Here is a 14,116-nt window from a genome sequence, read left to right as displayed (position 1 = left end):
GTGTGAGAGGCCAGAGCTGGAGGCAGCATTGTGAGGTCACTTGTGCCTGTGTGCCTTGGCGGGCAGTGCTAGGGTGTTGGCTGCTGCTGGTGGTGGTGGTTGTGAGGTCACTTGTGAAGCAGTGCGTGCTAGGACAGTGCTGGTTGCCTGGCTGCTCTTGGCAGCTGTGAGGTGAGTGCTGCGTGAGGCCCTGGCAGGCATGTGTCAGTGTGGGAAGGTGCTGTTTGTCCTTGGGAGGTGCCTTTTGGTGTGGCCATTGGTGCTGTGGCTGGTGCCTTGTGTCCCAGGGTGTGAGAGGCCAGAGCTGGAGGCAGCATTGTGAGGTCACTTGTGCCTGTGTGCCTTGGCGGGCAGTGCTAGGGTGTTGGCTGCTGCTGGTGGTGGTGGTTGTGAGGTCACTTGTGAAGCAGTGTGTGCTAGGCCAGTGCTGGTTGCCTGGCTGCTCTTGGCAGCTGTGAGGTGAGTGCTGCGTGAGGCCCTGGCAGGCATGTGTCAGTGTGGGAAGGTGCTGTTTATCCTTGGAAGGTGCCTTTTGGTGTGGCCATTGGTGCTGTGGCTGGTGCTTTGAGGCCCAGGGTGTGCGAGGCCAGAGCTGGAGGCAGCATTGTGAGGTCACTTGTGCCTCTGTGCCTTGGCGGGCAGTGCTAGGGTGTTGGCTGCTGCTGGTGGTGGTGGTTGTGAGGTGACTTGTGAAGCAGTGCGTGCTAGGCCAGTGCTGGTTGCCTGGCTGCTCTTGGCAGCTGTGAGGTGAGTGCTGCGTGAGGCCCTGGCAGGCATGTGTAAGTGTGGGAAGGTGCTGTTTGTGCTTGGGAGGTGCCTTTTGGTGTGGCCATTGGTGCTGTGGCTGGTGCTTTGAGGCCCAGGGTGTGAGAGGCAAGAGCTGGAGGCAGCATTGTGAGGTCACTTGTGCCTGTGTGCCTTGGCGGGCAGTGCTAGGGTGTTGGCTGCTGCTGGTGGTGGTGGTTGTGAGGTCACTTGTGAAGCAGTGCGTGCTAGGCCAGTGCTGGCTGCCTGGCTGCTCTTGGCAGCTGTGAGGTGAGTGCTGCGTGAGGCCCTGGCAGGCATGTGTCAGTGTGGGAAGGTGCTGTTTGTCCTTGGGAGGTGCCTTTTGGTGTGGCCATTGGTGCTGTGGCTGGTGCCTTGTGTCCCAGGGTGTGAGAGGCCAGAGCTGGAGGCAGCATTGTGAGGTCACTTGTGCCTGTGTGCCTTGGCGGGCAGTGCTAGGGTGTTGGCTGCTGCTGGTGGTGGTGGTTGTGAGGTCACTTGTGAAGCAGTGTGTGCTAGGCCAGTGCTGGTTGCCTGGCTGCTCTTGGCAGCTGTGAGGTGAGTGCTGCGTGAGGCCCTGGCAGGCATGTGTCAGTGTGGGAAGGTGCTGTTTGTCCTTGGGAGGTGCCTTTTGGTGTGGCCATTGGTGCTGTGGCTGGTGCCTTGTGTCCCAGGGTGTGAGAGGCCAGAGCTGGAGGCAGCATTGTGAGGTCACTTGTGCCTGTGTGCCTTGGCGGGCAGTGCTAGGGTGTTGGCTGCTGCTGGTGGTGGTGGTTGTGAGGTCACTTGTGAAGCAGTGCGTGCTAGGCCAGTGCTGGTTGCCTGGCTGCTCTTGGCAGCTGTGAGGTGAGTGCTGCGTGAGGCCCTGGCAGGCATGTGTCAGTGTGGGAAGGTGCTGTTTGTGCTTGGGAGGTGCCTTTTGGTGTGGCCATTGGTGCTGTGGCTGGTGCTTTGAGGCCCAGGGTGTGCGAGGCCAGAGCTGGAGGCAGCATTGTGAGGTCACTTGTGCCTGTGTGCCTTGGCGGGCAGTGCTAGGGTGTTGGCTGCTGCTGGTGGTGGTGGTTGTGAGGTCACTTGTGAAGCAGTGCGTGCTAGGCCAGTGCTGGTTGCCTGGCTGCTCTTGGCAGCTGTGAGGTGAGTGCTGCGTGAGGCCCTGGCAGGCATGTGTCAGTGTGGGAAGGTGCTGTTTGTGCTTGGGAGGTGCCTTTTGGTGTGGCCATTGGTGCTGTGGCTGGTGCCTTGTGTCCCAGGGTGTGAGAGGCCAGAGCTGGAGGCAGCATTGTGAGGTCACTTGTGCCTGTGTGCCTTGGCGGGCAGTGCTAGGGTGTTGGCTGCTGCTGGTGGTGGTGGTTGTGAGGTCACTTGTGAAGCAGTGCGTGCTAGGCCAGTGCTGGTTGCCTGGCTGCTCTTGGCAGCTGTGAGGTGAGTGCTGCGTGAGGCCCTGGCAGGCATGTGTCAGTGTGGGAAGGTGCTGTTTGTGCTTGGGAGGTGCCTTTTGGTGTGGCCATTGGTGCTGTGGCTGGTGCCTTGTGTCCCAGGGTGTGCGAGGCCAGAGCTGGAGGCAGCATTGTGAGGTCACTTGTGCCTGTGTGCCTTGGCGGGCTGTGCTAGGGTGTTGGCTGCTGCTGGTGGTGGTGGTTGTGAGGTGACTTGTGAAGCAGTGCGTGCTAGGCCAGTGCTGGTTGCCTGGCTGCTCTTGGCAGCTGTGAGGTGAGTGCTGCGTGAGGCCGTCTCAGGCATGTGTCAGTGTGGGAAGGTGCTGTTTGTGCTTGGGAGGTGCCTTTTGGTGTGGCCATTGGTGCTGTGGCTGGTGCCTTGTGGTCCAGGGTGTGCGAGGCCAGAGCTGGAGGCAGCATTGTGAGGTCACTTGTGCCTGTGTGCCTTGGCAGGCAGTGCTAGGGTGTTGGCTGCTGCTGGTGGTGGTTGTGAGGTCACTTGTGAAGCTGTGCGTGCTAGGCCAGTGCTGGTTGCCTGGCTGCTCTTGGCAGCTGTGAGGTGAGTGCTGCGTGAGGCTGTCGCAGGCATGTGTCAGTGTGGGAAGGTGCTGTTTGTGCTTGGGAGGTGCCTTTTGGTGTGGCCATTGGTGCTGTGGCTGGTGCTTTGAGGCCCAGGGTGTGAGAGGCCAGAGCTGGAGGCAGCATTGTGAGGTCACTTGTGCCTATGTGCCTTGGCGGGCAGTGCTAGGGTGTTGGCTGCTGCTGGTGGTGGTGGTTGTGAGGTGACTTGTGAAGCAGTGCGTGCTAGGCCAGTGCTGGTTGCCTGGCTGCTCTTGGCAGCTGTGAGGTGAGTGCTGCGTGAGGCCCTGGCAGGCATGTGTCAGTGTGGGAAGGTGCTGTTTGTCCTTGGGAGGTGCCTTTTGGTGTGGCCATTGGTGCTGTGGCTGGTGCTTTGAGGCCCAGGGTGTGAGAGGCCAGAGCTGGAGGCAGCATTGTGAGGTCACTTGTGCCTGTGTGCCTTGGCGGGCAGTGCTAGGGTGTTGGCTGCTGCTGGTGGTGGTGGTTGTGAGGTCACTTGTGAAGCAGTGCGTGCTAGGCCAGTGCTGGTTGCCTGGCTGCTCTTGGCAGCTGTGAGGTGAGTGCTGCGTGAGGCTGTCGCAGGCATGTGTCAGTGTGGGAAGGTGCTGTTTGTCCTTGGGAGGTGCCTTTTGGTGTGGCCATTGGTGCTGTGGCTGGTGCCTTGTGGTCCAGGGTGTGAGAGGCCAGAGCTGGAGGCAGCATTGTGAGGTCACTTGTGCCTGTGTGCCTTGGCGGGCAGTGCTAGGGTGTTGGCTGCTGCTGGTGGTGGTTGTGAGGTCACTTGTGAAGCAGTGCGTGCTAGGCCAGTGCTGGTTGCCTGGCTGCTCTTGGCAGCTGTGAGGTGAGTGCTGCGTGAGGCCCTGGCAGGCATGTGTCAGTGTGGGAAGGTGCTGTTTGTCCTTGGGAGGTGCCTTTTGGTGTGGCCATTGGTGCTGTGGCTGGTGCCTTGTGTCCCAGGGTGTGCGAGGCCAGAGCTGGAGGCAGCATTGTGAGGTCACTTGTGCCTGTGTGCCTTGGCGGGCAGTGCTAGGGTGTTGGCTGCTGCTGGTGGTGGTGGTTGTGAGGTCACTTGTGAAGCAGTGCGTGCTAGGCCAGTGCTGGTTGCCTGGCTGCTCTTGGCAGCTGTGAGGTGAGTGCTGCTTGAGGCCCTGGCAGGCATGTGTCAGTGTGGGAAGGTGCTGTTTGTGCTTGGGAGGTGCCTTCTGGTGTGGCCATTGGTGCTGTGGCTGGTGCCTTGTGGCCCAGGGTGTGAGAGGCCAGAGCTGGAGGCAGCATTGTGAGGTCACTTGTGCCTGTGTGCCTTGGCGGGCAGTGCTAGGGTGTTGGCTGCTGCTGGTGGTGGTGGTTGTGAGGTCACTTGTGAAGCTGTGCATCCTAGGCCAGTGCTGGTTGCCTGGCTGCTCTTGGCAGCTGTGAGGTGAGTGCTGCGTGAGGCCCTGGCAGGCATGTGTCAGTGTGGGAAGGTGCTGTTTATCCTTGCAAGGTGCCTTTTGGTGTGGCCATTGGTGCTGTGGCTGGTGCTTTGAGGCCCAGGGTGTGCGAGGCCAGAGCTGGAGGCAGCATTGTGAGGTCACTTGTGCCTATGTGCCTTGGCGGGCAGTGCTAGGGTGTTGGCTGCTGCTGGTGGTGGTGGTTGTGAGGTGACTTGTGAAGCAGTGCGTGCTAGGCCAGTGCTGGTTGCCTGGCTGCTCTTGGCAGCTGTGAGGTGAGTGCTGCGTGAGGCCCTGGCAGGCATGTGTAAGTGTGGGAAGGTGCTGTTTGTGCTTGGGAGGTGCCTTTTGGTGTGGCCATTGGTGCTGTGGCTGGTGCTTTGAGGCCCAGGGTGTGAGAGGCCAGAGCTGGAGGCAGCATTGTGAGGTCACTTGTGCCTGTGTGCCTTGGCGGGCAGTGCTAGGGTGTTGGCTGCTGCTGGTGGTGGTGGTTGTGAGGTCACTTGTGAAGCAGTGCGTGCTAGGCCAGTGCTGGTTGCCTGGCTGCTCTTGGCAGCTGTGAGGTGAGTGCTGCGTGAGGCCCTGGCAGGCATGTGTCAGTGTGGGAAGGTGCTGTTTGTCCTTGGGAGGTGCCTTTTGGTGTGGCCATTGGTGCTGTGGCTGGTGCCTTGTGTCCCAGGGTGTGAGAGGCCAGAGCTGGAGGCAGCATTGTGAGGTCACTTGTGCCTGTGTGCCTTGGCGGGCAGTGCTAGGGTGTTGGCTGCTACTGGTGGTGGTGGTTGTGAGGTCACTTGTGAAGCAGTGTGTGCTAGGCCAGTGCTGGTTGCCTGGCTGCTCTTGACAGCTGTGAGGTGAGTGCTGCGTGAGGCCCTGGCAGGCATGTGTCAGTGTGGGAAGGTGCTGTTTGTGCTTGGGAGGTGCCTTTTGGTGTGGCCATTGGTGCTGTGGCTGGTGCTTTGAGGCCCAGGGTGTGAGAGGCCAGAGCTGGAGGCAGCATTGTGAGGTCACTTGTGCCTATGTGCCTTGGCGGGCAGTGCTAGGGTGTTGGCTGCTGCTGGTGGTGGTGGTTGTGAGGTCACTTGTGAAGCAGTGCGTGCTAGGCCAGTGCTGGTTGCCTGGCTGCTCTTGGCAGCTGTGAGGTGAGTGCTGCGTGAGGCCCTGGCAGGCATGTGTCAGTGTGGGAAGGTGCTGTTTGTCCTTGGGAGGTGCCTTTTGGTGTGGCCATTGGTGCTGTGGCTGGTGCTTTGAGGCCCAGGGTGTGAGAGGCCAGAGCTGGAGGCAGCATTGTGAGGTCACTTGTGCCTGTGTGCCTTGGCGGGCAGTGCTAGGGTGTTGGCTGCTGCTGGTGGTGGTGGTTGTGAGGTCACTTGTGAAGCAGTGCGTGCTAGGCCAGTGCTGGTTGCCTGGCTGCTCTTGGCAGCTGTGAGGTGAGTGCTGCGTGAGGCCCTGGCAGGCATGTGTCAGTGTGGGAAGGTGCTGTTTGTCCTTGGGAGGTGCCTTTTGGTGTGGCCATTGGTGCTGTGGCTGGTGCCTTGTGGTCCAGGGTGTGAGAGGCCAGAGCTGGAGGCAGCATTGTGAGGTCACTTGTGCCTGTGTGCCTTGGCGGGCAGTGCTAGGGTGTTGGCTGCTGCTGGTGGTGGTTGTGAGGTCACTTGTGAAGCAGTGCGTGCTAGGCCAGTGCTGGTTGCCTGGCTGCTCTTGGCAGCTGTGAGGTGAGTGCTGCGTGAGGCCCTGGCAGGCATGTGTCAGTGTGGGAAGGTGCTGTTTGTCCTTGGGAGGTGCCTTTTGGTGTGGCCATTGGTGCTGTGGCTGGTGCCTTGTGTCCCAGGGTGTGCGAGGCCAGAGCTGGAGGCAGCATTGTGAGGTCACTTGTGCCTGTGTGCCTTGGCGGGCAGTGCTAGGGTGTTGGCTGCTGCTGGTGGTGGTGGTTGTGAGGTCACTTGTGAAGCAGTGCGTGCTAGGCCAGTGCTGGTTGCCTGGCTGCTCTTGGCAGCTGTGAGGTGAGTGCTGCTTGAGGCCCTGGCAGGCATGTGTCAGTGTGGGAAGGTGCTGTTTGTGCTTGGGAGGTGCCTTCTGGTGTGGCCATTGGTGCTGTGGCTGGTGCCTTGTGGCCCAGGGTGTGAGAGGCCAGAGCTGGAGGCAGCATTGTGAGGTCACTTGTGCCTGTGTGCCTTGGCGGGCAGTGCTAGGGTGTTGGCTGCTGCTGGTGGTGGTGGTTGTGAGGTCACTTGTGAAGCAGTGCGTGCTAGGCCAGTGCTGGTTGCCTGGCTGCTCTTGGCAGCTGTGAGGTGAGTGCTGCGTGAGGCCCTGGCAGGCATGTGTCAGTGTGGGAAGGTGCTGTTTATCCTTGCAAGGTGCCTTTTGGTGTGGCCATTGGTGCTGTGGCTGGTGCTTTGAGGCCCAGGGTGTGCGAGGCCAGAGCTGGAGGCAGCATTGTGAGGTCACTTGTGCCTATGTGCCTTGGCGGGCAGTGCTAGGGTGTTGGCTGCTGCTGGTGGTGGTGGTTGTGAGGTGACTTGTGAAGCAGTGCGTGCTAGGCCAGTGCTGGTTGCCTGGCTGCTCTTGGCAGCTGTGAGGTGAGTGCTGCGTGAGGCCCTGGCAGGCATGTGTAAGTGTGGGAAGGTGCTGTTTGTGCTTGGGAGGTGCCTTTTGGTGTGGCCATTGGTGCTGTGGCTGGTGCTTTGAGGCCCAGGGTGTGAGAGGCCAGAGCTGGAGGCAGCATTGTGAGGTCACTTGTGCCTGTGTGCCTTGGCGGGCAGTGCTAGGGTGTTGGCTGCTGCTGGTGGTGGTGGTTGTGAGGTCACTTGTGAAGCAGTGCGTGCTAGGCCAGTGCTGGTTGCCTGGCTGCTCTTGGCAGCTGTGAGGTGAGTGCTGCGTGAGGCCCTGGCAGGCATGTGTCAGTGTGGGAAGGTGCTGTTTGTCCTTGGGAGGTGCCTTTTGGTGTGGCCATTGGTGCTGTGGCTGGTGCCTTGTGTCCCAGGGTGTGAGAGGCCAGAGCTGGAGGCAGCATTGTGAGGTCACTTGTGCCTGTGTGCCTTGGCGGGCAGTGCTAGGGTGTTGGCTGCTGCTGGTGGTGGTGGTTGTGAGGTCACTTGTGAAGCAGTGTGTGCTAGGCCAGTGCTGGTTGCCTGGCTGCTCTTGGCAGCTGTGAGGTGAGTGCTGCGTGAGGCCCTGGCAGGCATGTGTCAGTGTGGGAAGGTGCTGTTTATCCTTGGAAGGTGCCTTTTGGTGTGGCCATTGGTGCTGTGGCTGGTGCTTTGAGGCCCAGGGTGTGCGAGGCCAGAGCTGGAGGCAGCATTGTGAGGTCACTTGTGCCTATGTGCCTTGGCGGGCAGTGCTAGGGTGTTGGCTGCTGCTGGTGGTGGTGGTTGTGAGGTGACTTGTGAAGCAGTGCGTGCTAGGCCAGTGCTGGTTGCCTGGCTGCTCTTGGCAGCTGTGAGGTGAGTGCTGCGTGAGGCCCTGGCAGGCATGTGTAAGTGTGGGAAGGTGCTGTTTGTGCTTGGGAGGTGCCTTTTGGTGTGGCCATTGGTGCTGTGGCTGGTGCTTTGAGGCCCAGGGTGTGAGAGGCCAGAGCTGGAGGCAGCATTGTGAGGTCACTTGTGCCTGTGTGCCTTGGCGGGCAGTGCTAGGGTGTTGGCTGCTGCTGGTGGTGGTGGTTGTGAGGTCACTTGTGAAGCAGTGCGTGCTAGGCCAGTGCTGGTTGCCTGGCTGCTCTTGGCAGCTGTGAGGTGAGTGCTGCGTGAGGCCCTGGCAGGCATGTGTCAGTGTGGGAAGGTGCTGTTTGTCCTTGGGAGGTGCCTTTTGGTGTGGCCATTGGTGCTGTGGCTGGTGCCTTGTGTCCCAGGGTGTGAGAGGCCAGAGCTGGAGGCAGCATTGTGAGGTCACTTGTGCCTGTGTGCCTTGGCGGGCAGTGCTAGGGTGTTGGCTGCTGCTGGTGGTGGTGGTTGTGAGGTCACTTGTGAAGCAGTGTGTGCTAGGCCAGTGCTGGTTGCCTGGCTGCTCTTGGCAGCTGTGAGGTGAGTGCTGCGTGAGGCCCTGGCAGGCATGTGTCAGTGTGGGAAGGTGCTGTTTGTCCTTGGGAGGTGCCTTTTGGTGTGGCCATTGGTGCTGTGGCTGGTGCCTTGTGGCCCAGGGTGTGAGAGGCCAGAGCTGGAGGCAGCATTGTGAGGTCACTTGTGCCTGTGTGCCTTGGCGGGCTGTGCTAGGGTGTTGGCTGCTGCTGGTGGTGGTGGTTGTGAGGTCACTTGTGAAGCAGTGCGTGCTAGGCCAGCGCTGGTTGCCTGGCTGCTCTTGGCAGCTGTGAGGTGAGTGCTGCGTGAGGCTGTCGCAGGCATGTGTCAGTGTGGGAAGGTGCTGTTTGTGCTTGGGAGGTGCCTTTTGGTGTGGCCATTGGTGCTGTGGCTGGTGCTTTGAGGCCCAGGGTGTGAGAGGCCAGAGCTGGAGGCAGCATTGTGAGGTCACTTGTGCCTATGTGCCTTGGCGGGCAGTGCTAGGGTGTTGGCTGCTGCTGGTGGTGGTGGTTGTGAGGTGACTTGTGAAGCAGTGCGTGCTAGGCCAGTGCTGGTTGCCTGGCTGCTCTTGGCAGCTGTGAGGTGAGTGCTGCGTGAGGCCCTGGCAGGCATGTGTCAGTGTGGGAAGGTGCTGTTTGTCCTTGGGAGGTGCCTTTTGGTGTGGCCATTGGTGCTGTGGCTGGTGCTTTGAGGCCCAGGGTGTGAGAGGCCAGAGCTGGAGGCAGCATTGTGAGGTCACTTGTGCCTGTGTGCCTTGGCGGGCAGTGCTAGGGTGTTGGCTGCTGCTGGTGGTGGTGGTTGTGAGGTCACTTGTGAAGCAGTGCGTGCTAGGCCAGTGCTGGTTGCCTGGCTGCTCTTGGCAGCTGTGAGGTGAGTGCTGCGTGAGGCCCTGGCAGGCATGTGTCAGTGTGGGAAGGTGCTGTTTGTCCTTGGGAGGTGCCTTTTGGTGTGGCCATTGGTGCTGTGGCTGGTGCCTTGTGGTCCAGGGTGTGAGAGGCCAGAGCTGGAGGCAGCATTGTGAGGTCACTTGTGCCTGTGTGCCTTGGCGGGCAGTGCTAGGGTGTTGGCTGCTGCTGGTGGTGGTTGTGAGGTCACTTGTGAAGCAGTGCGTGCTAGGCCAGTGCTGGTTGCCTGGCTGCTCTTGGCAGCTGTGAGGTGAGTGCTGCGTGAGGCCCTGGCAGGCATGTGTCAGTGTGGGAAGGTGCTGTTTGTCCTTGGGAGGTGCCTTTTGGTGTGGCCATTGGTGCTGTGGCTGGTGCCTTGTGTCCCAGGGTGTGAGAGGCCAGAGCTGGAGGCAGCATTGTGAGGTCACTTGTGCCTGTGTGCCTTGGCGGGCAGTGCTAGGGTGTTGGCTGCTGCTGGTGGTGGTGGTTGTGAGGTCACTTGTGAAGCAGTGCGTGCTAGGCCAGTGCTGGTTGCCTGGCTGCTCTTGGCAGCTGTGAGGTGAGTGCTGCGTGAGGCCCTGGCAGGCATGTGTCAGTGTGGGAAGGTGCTGTTTGTGCTTGGGAGGTGCCTTTTGGTGTGGCCATTGGTGCTGTGGCTGGTGCTTTGAGGCCCAGGTTGTGAGAGGCCAGAGCTGGAGGCAGCATTGTGAGGTCACTTGTGCCTGTGTGCCTTGGCGGGCAGTGCTAGGGTGTTGGCTGCTGCTGGTGGTGGTGGTTGTGAGGTCACTTGTGAAGCAGTGCGTGCTAGGCCAGTGCTGGTTGCCTGGCTGCTCTTGGCAGCTGTGAGGTGAGTGCTGCGTGAGGCCCTGGCAGGCATGTGTCAGTGTGGGAAGGTGCTGTTTGTGCTTGGGAGGTGCCTTTTGGTGTGGCCATTGGTGCTGTGGCTGGTGTCTTGTGTCCCAGGGTGTGAGAGGCCAGAGCTGGAGGCAGCATTGTGAGGTCACTTGTGCCTGTGTGCCTTGGCGGGCAGTGCTAGGGTGTTGGCTGCTGCTGGTGGTGGTGGTTGTGAGGTCACTTGTGAAGCAGTGCATGCTAGGCCAGTGCTGGTTGCCTGGCTGCTCTTGGCAGCTGTGAGGTGAGTGCTGCGTGAGGCCCTGGCAGGCATGTGTCAGTGTGGGAAGGTGCTGTTTGTGCTTGGGAGGTGCCTTTTGGTGTGGCCATTGGTGCTGTGGCTGGTGCCTTGTGTCCCAGGGTGTGCGAGGCCAGAGCTGGAGGCAGCATTGTGAGGTCACTTGTGCCTGTGTGCCTTGGCGGGCTGTGCTAGGGTGTTGGCTGCTGCTGGTGGTGGTGGTTGTGAGGTCACTTGTGAAGCAGTGCGTGCTAGGCCAGTGCTGGTTGCCTGGCTGCTCTTGGCAGCTGTGAGGTGAGTGCTGCGTGAGGCCGTCTCAGGCATGTGTCAGTGTGGGAAGGTGCTGTTTGTGCTTGGGAGGTGCCTTTTGGTGTGGCCATTGGTGCTGTGGCTGGTGCCTTGTGGTCCAGGGTGTGCGAGGCCAGAGCTGGAGGCAGCATTGTGAAGTCACTTGTGCCTGTGTGCCTTGGCAGGCAGTGCTAGGGTGTTGGCTGCTGCTGGTGGTGGTTGTGAGGTCACTTGTGAAGCTGTGCGTCCTAGGCCAGTGCTGGTTGCCTGGCTGCTCTTGGCAGCTGTGAGGTGAGTGCTGCGTGAGGCTGTCGCAGGCATGTGTCAGTGTGGGAAGGTGCTGTTTGTGCTTGGGAGGTGCCTTTTGGTGTGGCCATTGGTGCTGTGGCTGGTGCTTTGAGGCCCAGGGTGTGCAAGGCCAGAGCTGGAGGCAGCATTGTGAGGTCACTTGTGCCTGTGTGCCTTGGCGGGCAGTGCTAGGGTGTTGGCTGCTGCTGGTGGTGGTGGTTGTGAGGTCACTTGTGAAGCAGTGCGTGCTAGGCCAGTGCTGGTTGCCTGGCTGCTCTTGGCAGCTGTGAGGTGAGTGCTGCGTGAGGCTGTCGCAGGCATGTGTCAGTGTGGGAAGGTGCTCTTTGTCCTTGGGAGGTGCCTTTTGGTGTGGCCATTGGTGCTGTGGCTGGTGCTTTGAGGCCCAGGGTGTGAGAGGCCAGAGCTGGAGGCAGCATTGTGAGGTCACTTGTGCCTGTGTGCCTTGGCGGGCAGTGCTAGGGTGTTGGCTGCTGCTGGTGGTGGTGGTTGTGAGGTCACTTGTGAAGCAGTGCGTGCTACGCCAGTGCTGGTTGCCTGGCTGCTCTTGGCAGCTGTGAGGTGAGTGCTGCGTGAGGCCGTCGCAGGCATGTGTCAGTGTGGGAAGGTGCTGTTTGTGCTTGGGAGGTGCCTTTTGGTGTGGCCATTGGTGCTGTGGCTGGTGCCTTGTGGTCCAGGGTGTGAGAGGCCAGAGCTGGAGGCAGCATTGTGAGGTCACTTGTGCCTGTGTGCCTTGGCGGGCAGTGCTAGGGTGTTGGCTGCTGCTGGTGGTGGTTGTGAGGTCACTTGTGAAGCTGTGCGTGCTAGGCCAGTGCTGGTTGCCTGGCTGCTCTTGGCAGCTGTGAGGTGAGTGCTGCGTGAGGCCCTGGCAGGCATGTGTCAGTGTGGGAAGGTGCTGTTTGTCCTTGGGAGGTGCCTTTTGGTGTGGCCATTGGTGCTGTGGCTGGTGCCTTGTGTCCCAGGGTGTGAGAGGCCAGAGCTGGAGGCAGCATTGTGAGGTCACTTGTGCCTGTGTGCCTTGGCGGGCAGTGCTAGGGTGTTGGCTGCTGCTGGTGGTGGTGGTTGTGAGGTCACTTGTGAAGCAGTGCGTGCTAGGCCAGTGCTGGTTGCCTGGCTGCTCTTGGCAGCTGTGAGGTGAGTGCTGCGTGAGGCCCTGGCAGGCATGTGTAAGTGTGGGAAGGTGCTGTTTGTGCTTGGGAGGTGCCTTTTGGTGTGGCCATTGGTGCTGTGGCTGGTGCTTTGAGGCCCAGGGTGTGAGAGGCCAGAGCTGGAGGCAGCATTGTGAGGTCACTTGTGCCTGTGTGCCTTGGCGGGCAGTGCTAGGGTGTTGGCTGCTGCTGGTGGTGGTGGTTGTGAGGTGACTTGTGAAGCAGTGCGTGCTAGGCCAGTGCTGGTTGCCTGGCTGCTCTTGGCAGCTGTGTGGTGAGTGCTGCGTGAGGCCCTGGCAGGCATGTGTCAGTGTGGGAAGGTGCTGTTTGTCCTTGGGAGGTGCCTTTTGGTGTGGCCATTGGTGCTGTGGCTGGTGCCTTGTGTCCCAGGGTGTGAGAGGCCAGAGCTGGAGGCAGCATTGTGAGGTCACTTGTGCCTGTGTGCCTTGGCGGGCAGTGCTAGGGTGTTGGCTGCTGCTGGTGGTGGTGGTTGTGAGGTGACTTGTGAAGCAGTGCATGCTAGGCCAGTGCTGGTTGCCTGGCTGCTCTTGGCAGCTGTGAGGTGAGTGCTGCGTGAGGCCCTGGCAGGCATGTGTCAGTGTGGGAAGGTGCTGTTTGTGCTTGGGAGGTGCCTTTTGGTGTGGCCATTGGTGCTGTGGCTGGTGCCTTGTGTCCCAGGGTGTGCGAGGCCAGAGCTGGAGGCAGCATTGTGAGGTCACTTGTGCCTGTGTGCCTTGGCGGGCTGTGCTAGGGTGTTGGCTGCTGCTGGTGGTGGTGGTTGTGAGGTCACTTGTGAAGCAGTGCGTGCTAGGCCAGCGCTGGTTGCCTGGCTGCTCTTGGCAGCTGTGAGGTGAGTGCTGCGGGAGGCCGTCTCAGGCATGTGTCAGTGTGGGAAGGTGCTGTTTGTGCTTGGGAGGTGCCTTTTGGTGTGGCCATTGGTGCTGTGGCTGGTGCCTTGTGTCCCAGGGTGTGAGAGGCCAGAGCTGGAGGCAGCATTGTGAAGTCACTTGTGCCTGTGTGCCTTGGCAGGCAGTGCTAGGGTGTTGGCTGCTGCTGGTGGTGGTTGTGAGGTCACTTGTGAAGCTGTGCGTGCTAGGCCAGTGCTGGTTGCCTGGCTGCTCTTGGCAGCTGTGAGGTGAGTGCTGCGTGAGGCTGTCGCAGGCATGTGTCAGTGTGGGAAGGTGCTGTTTGTGCTTGGGAGGTGCCTTTTGGTGTGGCCATTTGTGCTGTGGCTGGTGCTTTGAGGCCCAGGGTGTGCAAGGCCAGAGCTGGAGGCAGCATTGTGAGGTCACTTGTGCCTGTGTGCCTTGGCGGGCAGTGCTAGGGTGTTGGCTGCTGCTGGTGGTGGTGGTTGTGAGGTCACTTGTGAAGCAGTGCGTGCTAGGCCAGTGCTGGTTGCCTGGCTGCTCTTGGCAGCTGTGAGGTGAGTGCTGCGTGAGGCTGTCGCAGGCATGTGTCAGTGTGGGAAGGTGCTGTTTGTGCTTGGGAGGTGCCTTTTGGTGTGGCCATTGGTGCTGTGGGTGGTGCTTTGTGGCCCAGGGTGTGAGAGGCCAGAGCTGGAGGCAGCATTGTGAGGTCACTTGTGCCTGTGTGCCTTGGCGGGCAGTGCTAGGGTGTTGGCTGCTGCTGGTGGTGGTGGTTGTGAGGTCACTTGTGAAGCAGTGCGTGCTACGCCAGTGCTGGTTGCCTGGCTGCTCTTGGCAGCTGTGAGGTGAGTGCTGCGTGAGGCCGTCGCAGGCATGTGTCAGTGTGGGAAGGTGCTGTTTGTGCTTGGGAGGTGCCTTTTGGTGTGGCCATTGGTGCTGTGGCTGGTGCCTTGTGGTCCAGGGTGTGAGAGGCCAGAGCTGGAGGCAGCATTGTGAGGTCACTTGTGCCTGTGTGCCTTGGCAGGCAGTGCTAGGGTGTTGGCTGCTGCTGCTGGTGGTTGTGAGGTCACTTGTGAAGCTGTGCGTGCTAGGCCAGTGCTGGTTGCCTGGCTGCTCTTGGCAGCTGTGAGGTGAGTGCTGCGTGAGGCCCTGGCAGGCATGTGTCAGTGTGGGAAGGTGCTGTTTGTCCTTGGGAGGTGCCTTTTGGTGTGGCCATTGGTGCTGTGGCTGGTGCCTTGTGGCCCAGGGTGTGAGAGGCCAGAGCTGGAGGCAGCA

This window comes from Rhea pennata, unplaced genomic scaffold (assembly GCF_028389875.1).
Source record: "Rhea pennata isolate bPtePen1 unplaced genomic scaffold, bPtePen1.pri scaffold_23_1, whole genome shotgun sequence".
Classification (NCBI taxonomy): Eukaryota; Metazoa; Chordata; class Aves; order Rheiformes; family Rheidae; genus Rhea; species Rhea pennata.
The sequence above is the reverse complement of the archived record's forward strand: the minus strand, read 5'-3'. Positions refer to the sequence as shown.